Source organism: Cibotium barometz, chromosome 21 (genome assembly GCF_041138505.1).
Source record: "Cibotium barometz isolate CiBa-2024 chromosome 21, ASM4113850v1, whole genome shotgun sequence".
Classification (NCBI taxonomy): Eukaryota; Viridiplantae; Streptophyta; class Polypodiopsida; order Cyatheales; family Cibotiaceae; genus Cibotium; species Cibotium barometz.
Window position 1 is genome coordinate 11,229,452 of NC_141066.1, and position 11,620 is coordinate 11,241,071.

General features: G+C 44.3%; 1 long non-coding RNA gene across 1 annotated transcript; it reads right to left on the reverse strand.

Moving 5' to 3' along the window:
* Window positions 1–1,829: 1,829 nt before the first annotated feature.
* Window positions 1,830–2,338, reverse strand: LOC147626845 (uncharacterized). The gene is made up of 2 exons (XR_015268500.1): window positions 2,138–2,338; window positions 1,830–2,037 (listed from the first exon to the last, which is right to left on the reverse strand). It is a non-coding gene; the product is annotated as an uncharacterized LOC147626845 (long non-coding RNA).
* Window positions 2,339–11,620: the final 9,282 nt, after the last annotated feature.

An 11,620-nucleotide genomic window follows, 5' to 3' on the forward strand; every position in this document is an offset into this window, starting at 1 on the left:
ACTTACCTGCCGGAATTTCAAGTGTCTTGCAAGAGAAAGACGAGCCGGGAGATAACGCAGGATTGCATGCAAAGGCCGGCACCATGCGGGACGGAAAGATGAAGATTAACAAGCGGAAATAGTGGAGGACATCTTACCTGGCGGAATTTATAGGGTTTTGCAAGGGAAAGAGGCACATGGAGCTCCCGCATGTTAGCATGCAACGGATAGCGGCATAGAGGAGGAGCACGACGAGTGGCAGGCGGGGACGATGATGCGTACAAAGTGGAGGAGAAATCATATGCTCACGCGTGCGTGCATGCAAAGGCAAGGACGAGCACGACGAGTGGCATCCGTGCGGCTTATTGCTAATTTCAAGCATAGCATGCATTATGGATCGCCGCGTGTTACTATGGAGTTATTTTTTGTAAGGACCTAGCAAAAAATGAAAAAAACCTTATTACAACTAATTAATAGACCTTAATTTTCGACATAGTGGCCCCTTATTGATATGACAATGGCACAAGCCTTGTCCACCTTATGTTTCCAAAGCCAAGCTGACTTGATTCACTAGAGGCGGAATTTTAATGCTTGGCAATGAGGAGGGCAAGTCTAGCTATGGACATACCAGTTCGTCGACACGTTTCCACATTGGATATTGTCTATGAGGATCAACCATGGAAGAGACGCCTCTCTATGGAGTTTTTAGAGCTCATTTTCATACTTGAGCCTAAGCACATTTGTCATATATATATATATATATATATATAGGTACAATTCGGAGCAACTTCAAAAATTCACTTATCCGCCATGACGCAAATTGGCAAAAACGGGCTAACTTGAGCTCAGGAAGCTCGAATCGAGGCATGGTTTGACTCGTAGCATTAGTATGAGGTCTACTGAGCACAACGGTGCAATAAAACGCTAGGGATTAGTCGAGCACATCGGAGGTATAAGCACTTAGACCCTTTTTAGAGTTCATTTGTATTTTTTGTGTGAGAGAGCTAGAGCACCTAGAGCGGGTGACCTTCCAGCGCTTCGTACAAGCTACACATGCACACCCACACTGATCCATGAGAGGTATAGTTCAAGTATACCTTAAAGTTGATGTGTATGCATGCCTTGCACAAAAACACTAAAGCATGAGCTAGGAACGGTGAGAAACGGTTCTGCACAGAACCGCACACACAACACATTGCATGACAGCTCAAAACAAATCTAAATAGCACAAAAATTACATCAGAGCATAGGCACAGATTGGGCATCAAGCACGAACAATCATAGTTTGAAAAAGAGCTGGCCACCACTATAAGAAGATGGCCAAACACCAAGGCCTATACCGACGTCGTAAGATTGGGCTTAAAATAGCCCCGTCATTGGTATGCACCTCAGAAACAACGGCGGTCTCATAACGTCGGAATAGATACATACCCACGCACATACCCACGCACATGCCAATGCACATACCAACTAGTACTATACCAACGCACATACCAACTAGTATACCAACGCACATATCGAGGTACATTCAAAGGAGCATTCCAGTGCAAATACCAATGCATATACCGTCGTTTTGAGCAGTAAATGTTTTTAGACGGAATGGCTCCAAATAGAAACCAAATGTATATACTTCCTTCAGTACCATAGCAGTTGTACTCTTTATTGTACATTAAGATAAAATTAAGAAGACCAGAAAGAGGCCAATAACGATAACGTTAAAAATAACAACATGAGACCAATAACCATAACGTTAAAAAGACCAACAATAGGCCAATAACCATAACCATAACGATAAAAAGACCAACAAGAGGTCGATAAATATGTGCAGGATAGAATTGATTACATCATAATGAGAGCTAAACAAATCTTCTCTAAATCAAAAAATTGACATCAATGTTGAAAATACATCATGAAATGCTAAAGAAAATTAGCTCAAGTGATTACATCATAAGGATCTAAAAAATGTTCTTGAAATCCAAAAATTGTCCTAAATGTCCATGATACATCATAAAAAGCAATAAATATGCGCTACTCAAAACCCAAAAAGTGACATATAACCTGCACAAACAAGCAAACACGAAAATGCAAAGAAAAATTAGAAAGTGTTGTACTTGTTATGATGCTAGAAATAAAAATGCACTAAGTTTAGAATACTTGCCATGTCAATATGTGAACTTGGACCAATCAACTGTCTCACTCGTTGCAATTTCTTCTAACAAATCCAGCGTTCCATGTTTGTATGCATATCTTTCCTCCTCAGTCGTTGGCTCACGACCCACACAGCGCTCCTATATGTACAAATCACTTAAATTAAGTCTCATGTGTATGAAAAAATCACAAACAACAATTATGAAAATACTTAAAAGACTGGGCGCATCGACTCGTATCCATCGCTCCCAAGATGCGATGAACCCACACTCTCCAGTCGTGTGGCTGCGGCCTCTCTCTGTTGCCTGAATTTGTTTGGCGTATCCCTGGGCTCGTGTGCTATGATCTCCCACTCCTCTGCATCAAGCCAAGTTGGCTTGGGTCTACCATCTCGGAAAGCGTCCCTCGCCTCTGACCTACGATGGGACATGCACTGCTTGCAAACCTCTTTGATCCAATAATTGCTTACTGTTTCCCTTGGATCAGCTGGCCTATACTCACTTTTGATTGCTTCAATAATGTAGTTCTTTCTTTCTTTATCTTGTTCATCCCATTTGGTCATAATTCTATGACCAAATTGTATGGTGCACATTAGGAGAATTTTGAGCTCATTTGGAGGGCCTTCTAAGAAATTCACGAAACTTGTATTTTCTTGTTGGCATTAATTTCTCAACCATGCAAACTGCCTCAATGGTGTTTAGGCGAGCTGCCTCTAGTGTATCTCTCCGTATTTCTTTTGCAGAGGTCCAGCGCACCAAGGAGCTAATTTTGTAGATGGTGGCTCGTAACTCCTCGGTGAGACAATCTTTTATTGCTATGGGTAGCACAAATTGCAAGAATTTGTGCCAATCATGAGACTTGAGGCCACATAGCTCATCATCTTTTGTAAATGCCCCCTTCAAAGAATGCATGCATCTTGTTGGAGTGCGAAATCCATAAATGGATCTTTTTACCTGTTGTTGTTCTGTCTTGCTCAACACCCAAGGTGCTTTTGGTAGTAGCAACTTGCCATTAGGCCTTGTGCGTGCCCATAGATCTGGCCTCCTTTCAACATGTTGTAGGTCATCTCTTTGACCCTTGCTCTCTTTTTGAGACTTGAGACTTGTTGGTAGCAGACTTGAGACTTGTTGGTAGCAGACTTGAGACTTGAGACTTGAAACTTGTTGTCTCAAGTCTCTTTTTGTTGAGACTTGAGACTTGAGACTTGTTGGTTTGCAGAATTGAGACTTGTTGGTAGCGGCTTTGTGGCTTGCAGCTTATAGACTTGTAGCTTGCGGCTTGCTCGCAAGTCCACAAGCCCACACACCCACAAGATTTGTGGACTTGCGGACTCTCTTGTGGGCTTGAGGACTTACAGCTTTTGGCTTGCGGCGGTGGATCGGAGAAGAGAAGAGAAGAGGAGAGAGAGAGATTAGCAATCTAGCAACAACACTAAACACACACACATACCAATCCAAAAGCATGTAATAGCAAGAAGAAAGAAACATGCATGCTTCACCATAGCACAAAAGGCAAGAGCTAGAAAACTCATGACTTCAAAAGTGAATAATGGGATTGGCCCTTTCTCATTAGCAAAACTGACTTATATACCTCTCCCATAAGTTAGAGTTCCCAGCCGCCCATGAGATGTCCGGTGGCCGTCTTCTTCAAAATCCCTAAGCTACTGGCTTTCATGAGTACGGCCGGCTCTACACATGTTGTAGGCTCGGCCCGCATTTACAAAATATCCAGCGCTTAGCGCGGTTTTCACAAAAAGGTTATATTACAAGCGCATCCGCGCATTAGGGTGTTAGTGTGAAAAGGCGAGCGGACGGTCCTGTTAACCCGAGGTGTTGAGCGGGTTAACACGACCATACTCCCCCCGGAACCCAAAAACTTTGATTTCTCATAAGGTGCTGGCGGAGTCATCAAAGTAACATCCGCCAATCCCCGGTCGGCATCATTTATGGTTGAGACTAGGACGGTATCTGATCGTCCTCGAGCCCCCAGCTTACGTTCTTGATTCATGAAAACATCCTTGGCAAATGCTTTCGCAGTAGTTCCTCTTTCATAAATCCAAGAATTTCACCTCTGACAATGAAATACGAATGTCCCCAACCATAATCATTACTCCGGTCTCGAAGACCAACACAATAGGACCAGAGTCCTATCACGTTATTCCATGCTAATGTATTCAGAGCATAGGCTTGCTTTGAGCACTCTAATTTTTTCAAAGTAACATCGCCGAATCCGCGTCCCAGCCAATTAAGGTGAGGAGCGCGTCCCCGATAGAAAGGGCGGAGCGACCAGTGCACACCAAAAGAGGCGGGCCGCTCGCCCCGCCCTGCCCCGAGATCCAACTACGAGCTTTTTAACTGCAACAACTTAAACATACGCTATTGGAGTTGGAATTACCGCGACAATTATCGCGAAACTTATTGTGGCTGTAAAAAGCTGGATCAAATTGGCGCCACCGCTGAACAATTGTTTTTGTTCGTTGGATGCATTCTTCAATCGGAACACGGTATGCACCACAGAGAAGCTAATTTCCGGCGCCGAGGATTTGCAACCTGCATTATCTCTCCCTAATAATAATATATGTAAAGGAGAAAGGCAAAGCGTGCAAGGCGCTCTCCTTTACATATCGAAACGGCAATGATCTGGTGAGAGAAGACGAAACCCTAGCCGGTCTGCGAGAGCGCACAGAGACTCTGAGAGCAGAGCCTTCTGTCTCTCGCCTCCAAAAATGAACAGAGGAGACTAAGCCCGAAGGCTCACCTTGTCAAAAGAAAGCCGGCCACCTTCGACCCTCGCATAAACAGTTCGCAAAAAGATCTCCGCCTCTCTTAACCCTCCCTTTTAAGCCTTCGATGCTTACAGCAAACCGTTTCTGAACCGTTCACTTTGTCTCCCCTTTTGCGGCTGCCTCTGTACCGTCGATCCATCTCCTTCCTCAATCTCGACTGTCCATTTGGCTATATTAAAGTTTCAATTTCGATAAGATATGTAAATCCAGGCTGTCATTTCATTTAGGTTTAAACCTTTACGTTTCACATGTTAGGCACATGAAAAAGAAAAGACACCATTCAACACGTGTCCCTTCTATTTAGACACCTACCCACAGGGCTAGAAGTTGAAGGTTGCAGTACCCTTCCAAAGGGGTTTTACCCTTCACATGAAGGGTTTTTTCACAAGTGGCCTTCAAAAGAAACATCAAAGATAAGATTATCCTTCAACTTTGAAGGGTAAGGAGTTCTTCAAATTTTCAAAAGAAGGGTCATACATAAATTTTTCCTTCTATGAGAATTTGGAAATGTGTGTATATGTGTGTGTAAGATGTAGGATGTAGGTTGTAACTTTGTACATTGTAACTTGTAAGTGGGTAGTCGGATCTTGTAAGTTGAGATTCTAATCTCTCAATTCACTTGTAAGTTAAGATTCTAATTTCTCAATTCTAGTTTCTATAAGCTACTATCATATCTACCATGATTTATAATTCATTATAAAATCTACATTCTAGAATGTACCTATAATTCTAGATTTATAATTCATTGTAACTTGTAAGTGGGTAGTCGGATCTTGTAAGTTGAGATTCTAATCTCTCAATTCACTTGTAAGTTAAGATTCTAATTTCTCAATTCTAGTTTCTATAAGCTACTATCATATCTACCATGATTTATAATTCATTATAAAATCTACATTCTAGAATGTACCTATAATTCTAGATTTATAATTCATTTATAGTTGGTGCGGTCCGACCACCATCATGAAGATCATTTTCGCTATCGTCACCATCATCGCTCTGTGCATTGCCACAGAGCCAAGTTGGTGCGGTCCGACCGCCATCATGAAGATCATTTTCGCTATCGTCACCATCATCGCTCTGCGCATTGCCACTGGCGCTGGGCTGGACCGCACCCTCACACTAATGACTTCAACCGCCATCATGAAGATCATTTTCGCTATCGTCACCATCATCGCTCTGTGCATTGCCACAGAGCCAAGTTGGTGCGGTCCGACCGCCATCATGAAGATCATTTTCGCTATCGTCACCATCATCGCTCTGCGCATTGCCACTGGCGCTGGGCTGGACCGCACCTTCACACTAATGACTTCAACCGCCATCATGAAGATCATTTTCGCTATCGTCACCATCATCGCTCTGTGCATTGCCACAGAGCCAAGTTGGTGCGGTCCGACCGCCATCATGAAGATCATTTTCGCTATCGTCACCATCATCGCTCTGTGCATTGGCAACGTCTTATAACTTATAAGTATCTGGATATTGCGACCCATCAGCAGCTGTTGTTCAAATTCCGTTTCAGTTTGATATTTGAAAGTGGTATTGTCGTGTGATTGGATAAATTATGAGCAGCATTAAACTTTGTCGTGTGATTGGATAAATTATGAGCAGCATTAAACTGTGATATTGACAACGGAATTCTGGAAGGTCCTTTTGTGACTGCTTGGAGTTTGAGCTTTGCTAGAGCCATGAATGTAATATGTTTTAGCACCTTTTTCTGCCTACTCATCACTTCCCGCTGAGGTAGGAAGGTTAGCCACCTCTTTGTCTTGAGACGTATCCTCTTCACTTGCGCCTCAGTGCGATCCTGTGAATGAGAAATCTCTTGGCTCCCTTCTACTTTCGAGACGTATCCTCTTCACTCGCGTCACAGTGCGATCTTGTGAACGAGAAATCTCAAAAGTAGCCCTGCTCGACTCTTTTTACCGGTGCATCACTTTGCTAGCATGAAGCCGGCCCCCCAAAATCGGCTTTTTGCATTTTTTTTCTCCACTTGCGTTGCCGCACTTGGTCGTAGTTGTCTTGCAGTATCCCAGTTTTTAGACCCTAGACCCTAAACCCTTGAATCGTAGATTTCTTGTGAACGAGAAATCCTGGAAGCCAAGTCAGCCTCATTGTGAGCAAAATGGCCATGCAACCACAATAATATTCTGATTTATAAGTACTTTTTGCTGTGTCCCTCTATGTGTGGTCTTAACTTTTTGAGGCGAATGAGAGGAATTGCCTCTACAAATCCTCCTTTCGGAGCTCGAGGGTACGTCCCCCTTTATGACATTGTTCTTGAACACTCACCTCATGGCATGTGATGAACAATATTTGATAGGTACATATTCACAACTTTTTGATTTGATAGGTACATTAACTAATGCCCCGCTGTCGCGCGGGGCATTAATTAATACCTTAGGTTATACTAAGGTACAAAAAAGAAATGAAACCTTAGTTTAGAGCACCTAAGGTTTAAAATTTGAATACTTCGATTTTAATATTTTTTAAACGAAGATAAGTAGAGCGTTAGCTATTGTTTTAACAATTCGAAAAAAATAGAGGCAGAGCGTTTACAACGTTGATTGCGACGCGCCCGACATATTCACAAACAAAACTTTGAAAAGCGAGAGACATGTGTAAAAGCACAACCTTTATTCATATTGGGGATCCCACAACTTTTTACAAGGCCGCTTCACAAGGGAGCAAAGCGCAAAACAAGAACCAACACTAAAAACTGCATAATTCAAACTAATGCATAAGTGTTTTTTTACATTAGCTCTGAGACTACAAACTGAAAGTCAAGATATGAAGCAAGCATCATTTTGAGGGCTCTTGTCCCCCAACGAGACAAAGTCCTCGCCTTCAGGTATTCCTTTGAGAAAGCTGGCACGACCATCCACAGTGGTAGGCCTCTCCCAAACGGAGGTGAACTTTTCATAGTACACAGGCTGCGGCGGGGAGTCCTCGTTGTGTAGAATATCGATGGGGTTCTCGTGCGAGCGGATGGCCCATATCGCCTGCGCAGCCTCCTCATCTTCATCCGGTACAAACGTCCTCGAACTCCGGGTCGTCCTCTTCATCGACGATCCCTTCTTCTTTCCGTTCTCCAAAGTACCTGAAAGAACGAGATTCCATAAAGAAGATATTCTCTATGTCAACACACTGGCTCTCTTGTGGCATCTTCATAATCTTCCAAACAAAGGAGGCTCTCTTACTATCCATACCATTCCCAGCCTTTGGAATTACCCAAGATGCAGCTGGATAGTACTTCTCGATTTTTAGCATTCTTAAAAGTGTCCAGCTCAAAGTTACCCTGAGCTTTTGTTAGACACGTAATTTGTGGGGATCGACGGAGCACACACACAAGGAGAGAGGGAGAGAGGAAGAGGGACACAGGATATGGTGCTACCTCATGTAGCTTATTCTCGAATGGCTATACACTTATGTAGTGTATGTTAGTGTTAGTGGGCGTTCACACTGGGCGGCTGGCCAATGGCCTTTTACCCCAACTTAAAAGCCAATGTGCTGATAAGTGAGAGCCTACTAGCCTACAACTAGTGTATGTACAATGGATGAGAGATATGACTGACTCTCAACCAACGCCCACGCTCTCTCTCGAGCTGCATGCATGCATCTGTATCCGCTCCAGCAATAACCATACATGTGTATCCCTGCTAGAGCATGCACGCACACCCTGCAGGTATCTTGTAATGACCTGCGTAGCTCCACCATGCTCCATGCCAGTGTCAGTCACCATATGACTAACAACTCCCACTGCAAATGCTCCCACTGCAGCTGCTATGTCGGGTCTCGACACTAGAAGGTCGTACATGAGAATCTCGAACGCTGACGAAACCTGCACAATCTCGGATAACCTGACCATATCAGATCCCAGTGCAATATGCATCTACTGCATCCTCATTAGGACAAGTCGAGTATGGATGTGTCGATCCCGGAGTACTCATCATCTTCCCCGCATCCATAGAGATTGGATCCCAGTGTCCTGGCATGACCATGTCAGCATCTGGCATAAGCATATCAAGAAATGACTGCATAATCGCTGCATCCGCAGCATCCAAATCAGTCATCTCCGCCCGATGGCTCGCCCTGCTGTGACTCAATAGAGCAAAGCCGCTCTACCTCTGCAATCGCTAACTCAACTGCAGACATATCATGCACAGCTGTATCCTCAAGAGAATCGGATGCATCAAAAAACAATGCATCCATTTTTGGCTCCTGAGCACACTAAAGCTCACCTACGAATGAGACACGTCTCGTCTCTCGCTCATCACACGTCAGTGTCATAACTGAGACTATACCGTCTCGTATCTCAGAAACCTGCAATGGGTAAACAATGTAGGACCTAGCTCCTCGCACAATGACTAGGCGACCCAATTGCATGCGAAATGACTGCTCTCCAAGCAGTACACGACATCCACTGTCTGCTAGCTGCCTCATTGAGGTCAAACTTTGCGCAATCCCAGGAACATATCGCACATGCCGTAGCACATAAGATGCACCACTGGGTAAATACAAGCATACATCTCCTACACCCTCTATGTCATACGCTGAACCATCAGCAAGATGAACATGGCCAAGTCTCGCACTAGAGAAAGTGCTAAACCACTCACGACGCGAGGATATGTGGAACTCTGCACAGTCATCTAGCAACCAACGCGAAGAAGTGCCACCTGTACCAGACATGTAAACAAGAGGAACACTAGAGGTAAACGTGACATCACCGTCACTAGCATACTCTGCCACCTCTCTAGTCTGTGTCAATACCACACATGCATCATGCATACATTGTCGTTGTTGCCTCATACGTCTGAAGCAACGTCGTCTAATGTGTCCTGTGTGACCACAATGCCAACATCTGAACTGTCGACAAGAACAAGACCGCCGTCTCTCACGAGTCATCATCGTAGAATCAGAATCATCACACATATTGCTAGCTGGATGTCAAAACTGTATATGCGTCAAAGTGGGAGACCACTCAACCACTATGCTAATCAAGCATAAAACCGCATCAACCTGATGCTCGCATATGCAAACTGTATCTCAAGTATAGCTCTATCAAAGATAACAGAAAGGCAGTGTCCGACCTCTGCTAAGCCAAGCAGAAAATCGCAACGACTCAACACGGGGATAACCGCTCTCAACCGAGTGTAAAGCGCATAACCATATGCGCAAGTAGTGAACAAACACAATGCTCAAAACGCATCCCACAAGTAGTGTTGCAAAATCTGACAACTGCGTAACTTGTACCTGTAAACCTGCAGAACCTGTAACTTGTGACTATGTATAACCTGTAGCCACTACGAGCATACAAACAATCTCACTCCTGCGAGCCACCTCTCTAACGCATGTCACAATGGGCATAAACCTGGCAACAAATCTGGCAAGATAGCCTCAACTTGCATACATAACCATAGTGCAAAACTGCACAACAAAAGATGACAACAAGTATGTCAAAAGAGTATGCAAGTCCTGTCAAGAGCAACGAATGCTCGAGATGCCAAAACTCTCTTACCCGAGAGCAATCGTAGGGCGCAAATGATGCTCAATACACGTTGAAATCAGCCCATCATGTCACACGGAATCCCTGTCCGAAAAACACGCTACTAGTGTATTCACATGGCACCATAATAAGCATCAAACTATGCACAAACCGTGCATCACAATAGCATCCACAATGGCTGCAAAATCAGCCCATACACATGCCACAATGCCTGTCACTGTCACACCTGTGTATCCAGTGCTCCCTCACGGCAACTAGCTCAAAACCATATGAGCTCATAGCATAATACTCTCCCACGTGAGCGAAATATGCTCAACACCTGTGATTGCAACAAAAGACCTCAAGGCAAACCACCGAGCCATAGCCAAGCTCGAATCCAAGCTCTGATACCAGTTGTGGGGATCGACGGAGCACACACACAAGGAGAGAGGGAGAGAGGAAGAGGGACACAGGATATGGTGCTACCTCATGTAGCTTATTCTGCATCATCCACAATAGAATGGCTATACACTTATGTAGTGTATGTTAGTGTTAGTGGGCGTTCACACTGGGCGGCTGGCCATTGGCCTTTTACCCCAACAGTAATTCTCCATATAAACATACGCTCTCTCGAAAAGGTTACTCGGTGAGAGACAGACCTTGTTCTTTAGGTCGGCTTGACCATAAAGAGCGTAAAGCTGCCTACCTCTTGTCATTTCTTCTGCGGTTACATTATGAGAGAAAAAGAGGAAATGAGTTTTATGCAGATCTTTCATATAGTAGCCCACCATACCTTCAAAGGTGTGCATTTTCATTTGTCGCAAAGCGCGACACATTACGATGCCACCCATCGGCTTGCAGACATCCCATGCAAGAAACTTCTTAATTGTTTTCCCTATAGCAATCAAAGACGTAGACATCAGCATGACAACCATCTGGAAGTGCAAATGATGGACCGTCCCCCTCTTCTCCAAGGAGAACAAACCCTTCACACACTCCAGACGGACACAAACTCCTCCAATGGCTCCCAGAAAGCAAGGTCCACATCGCCATTGCCCACATCTACGGTCACAGAAACCTCGAACATCCTTTGCCTCTTCTCTTTTGGAAAAGATAGACACTTGCTGACAGAAGGGGTGCTCTTCACCGAATGGGCCGAGACAGAGCGCCCTGCATCCGAAGAACCCGCAAGGGGAAAAAAAAAGAAAGACAGAATTCAGATTTTT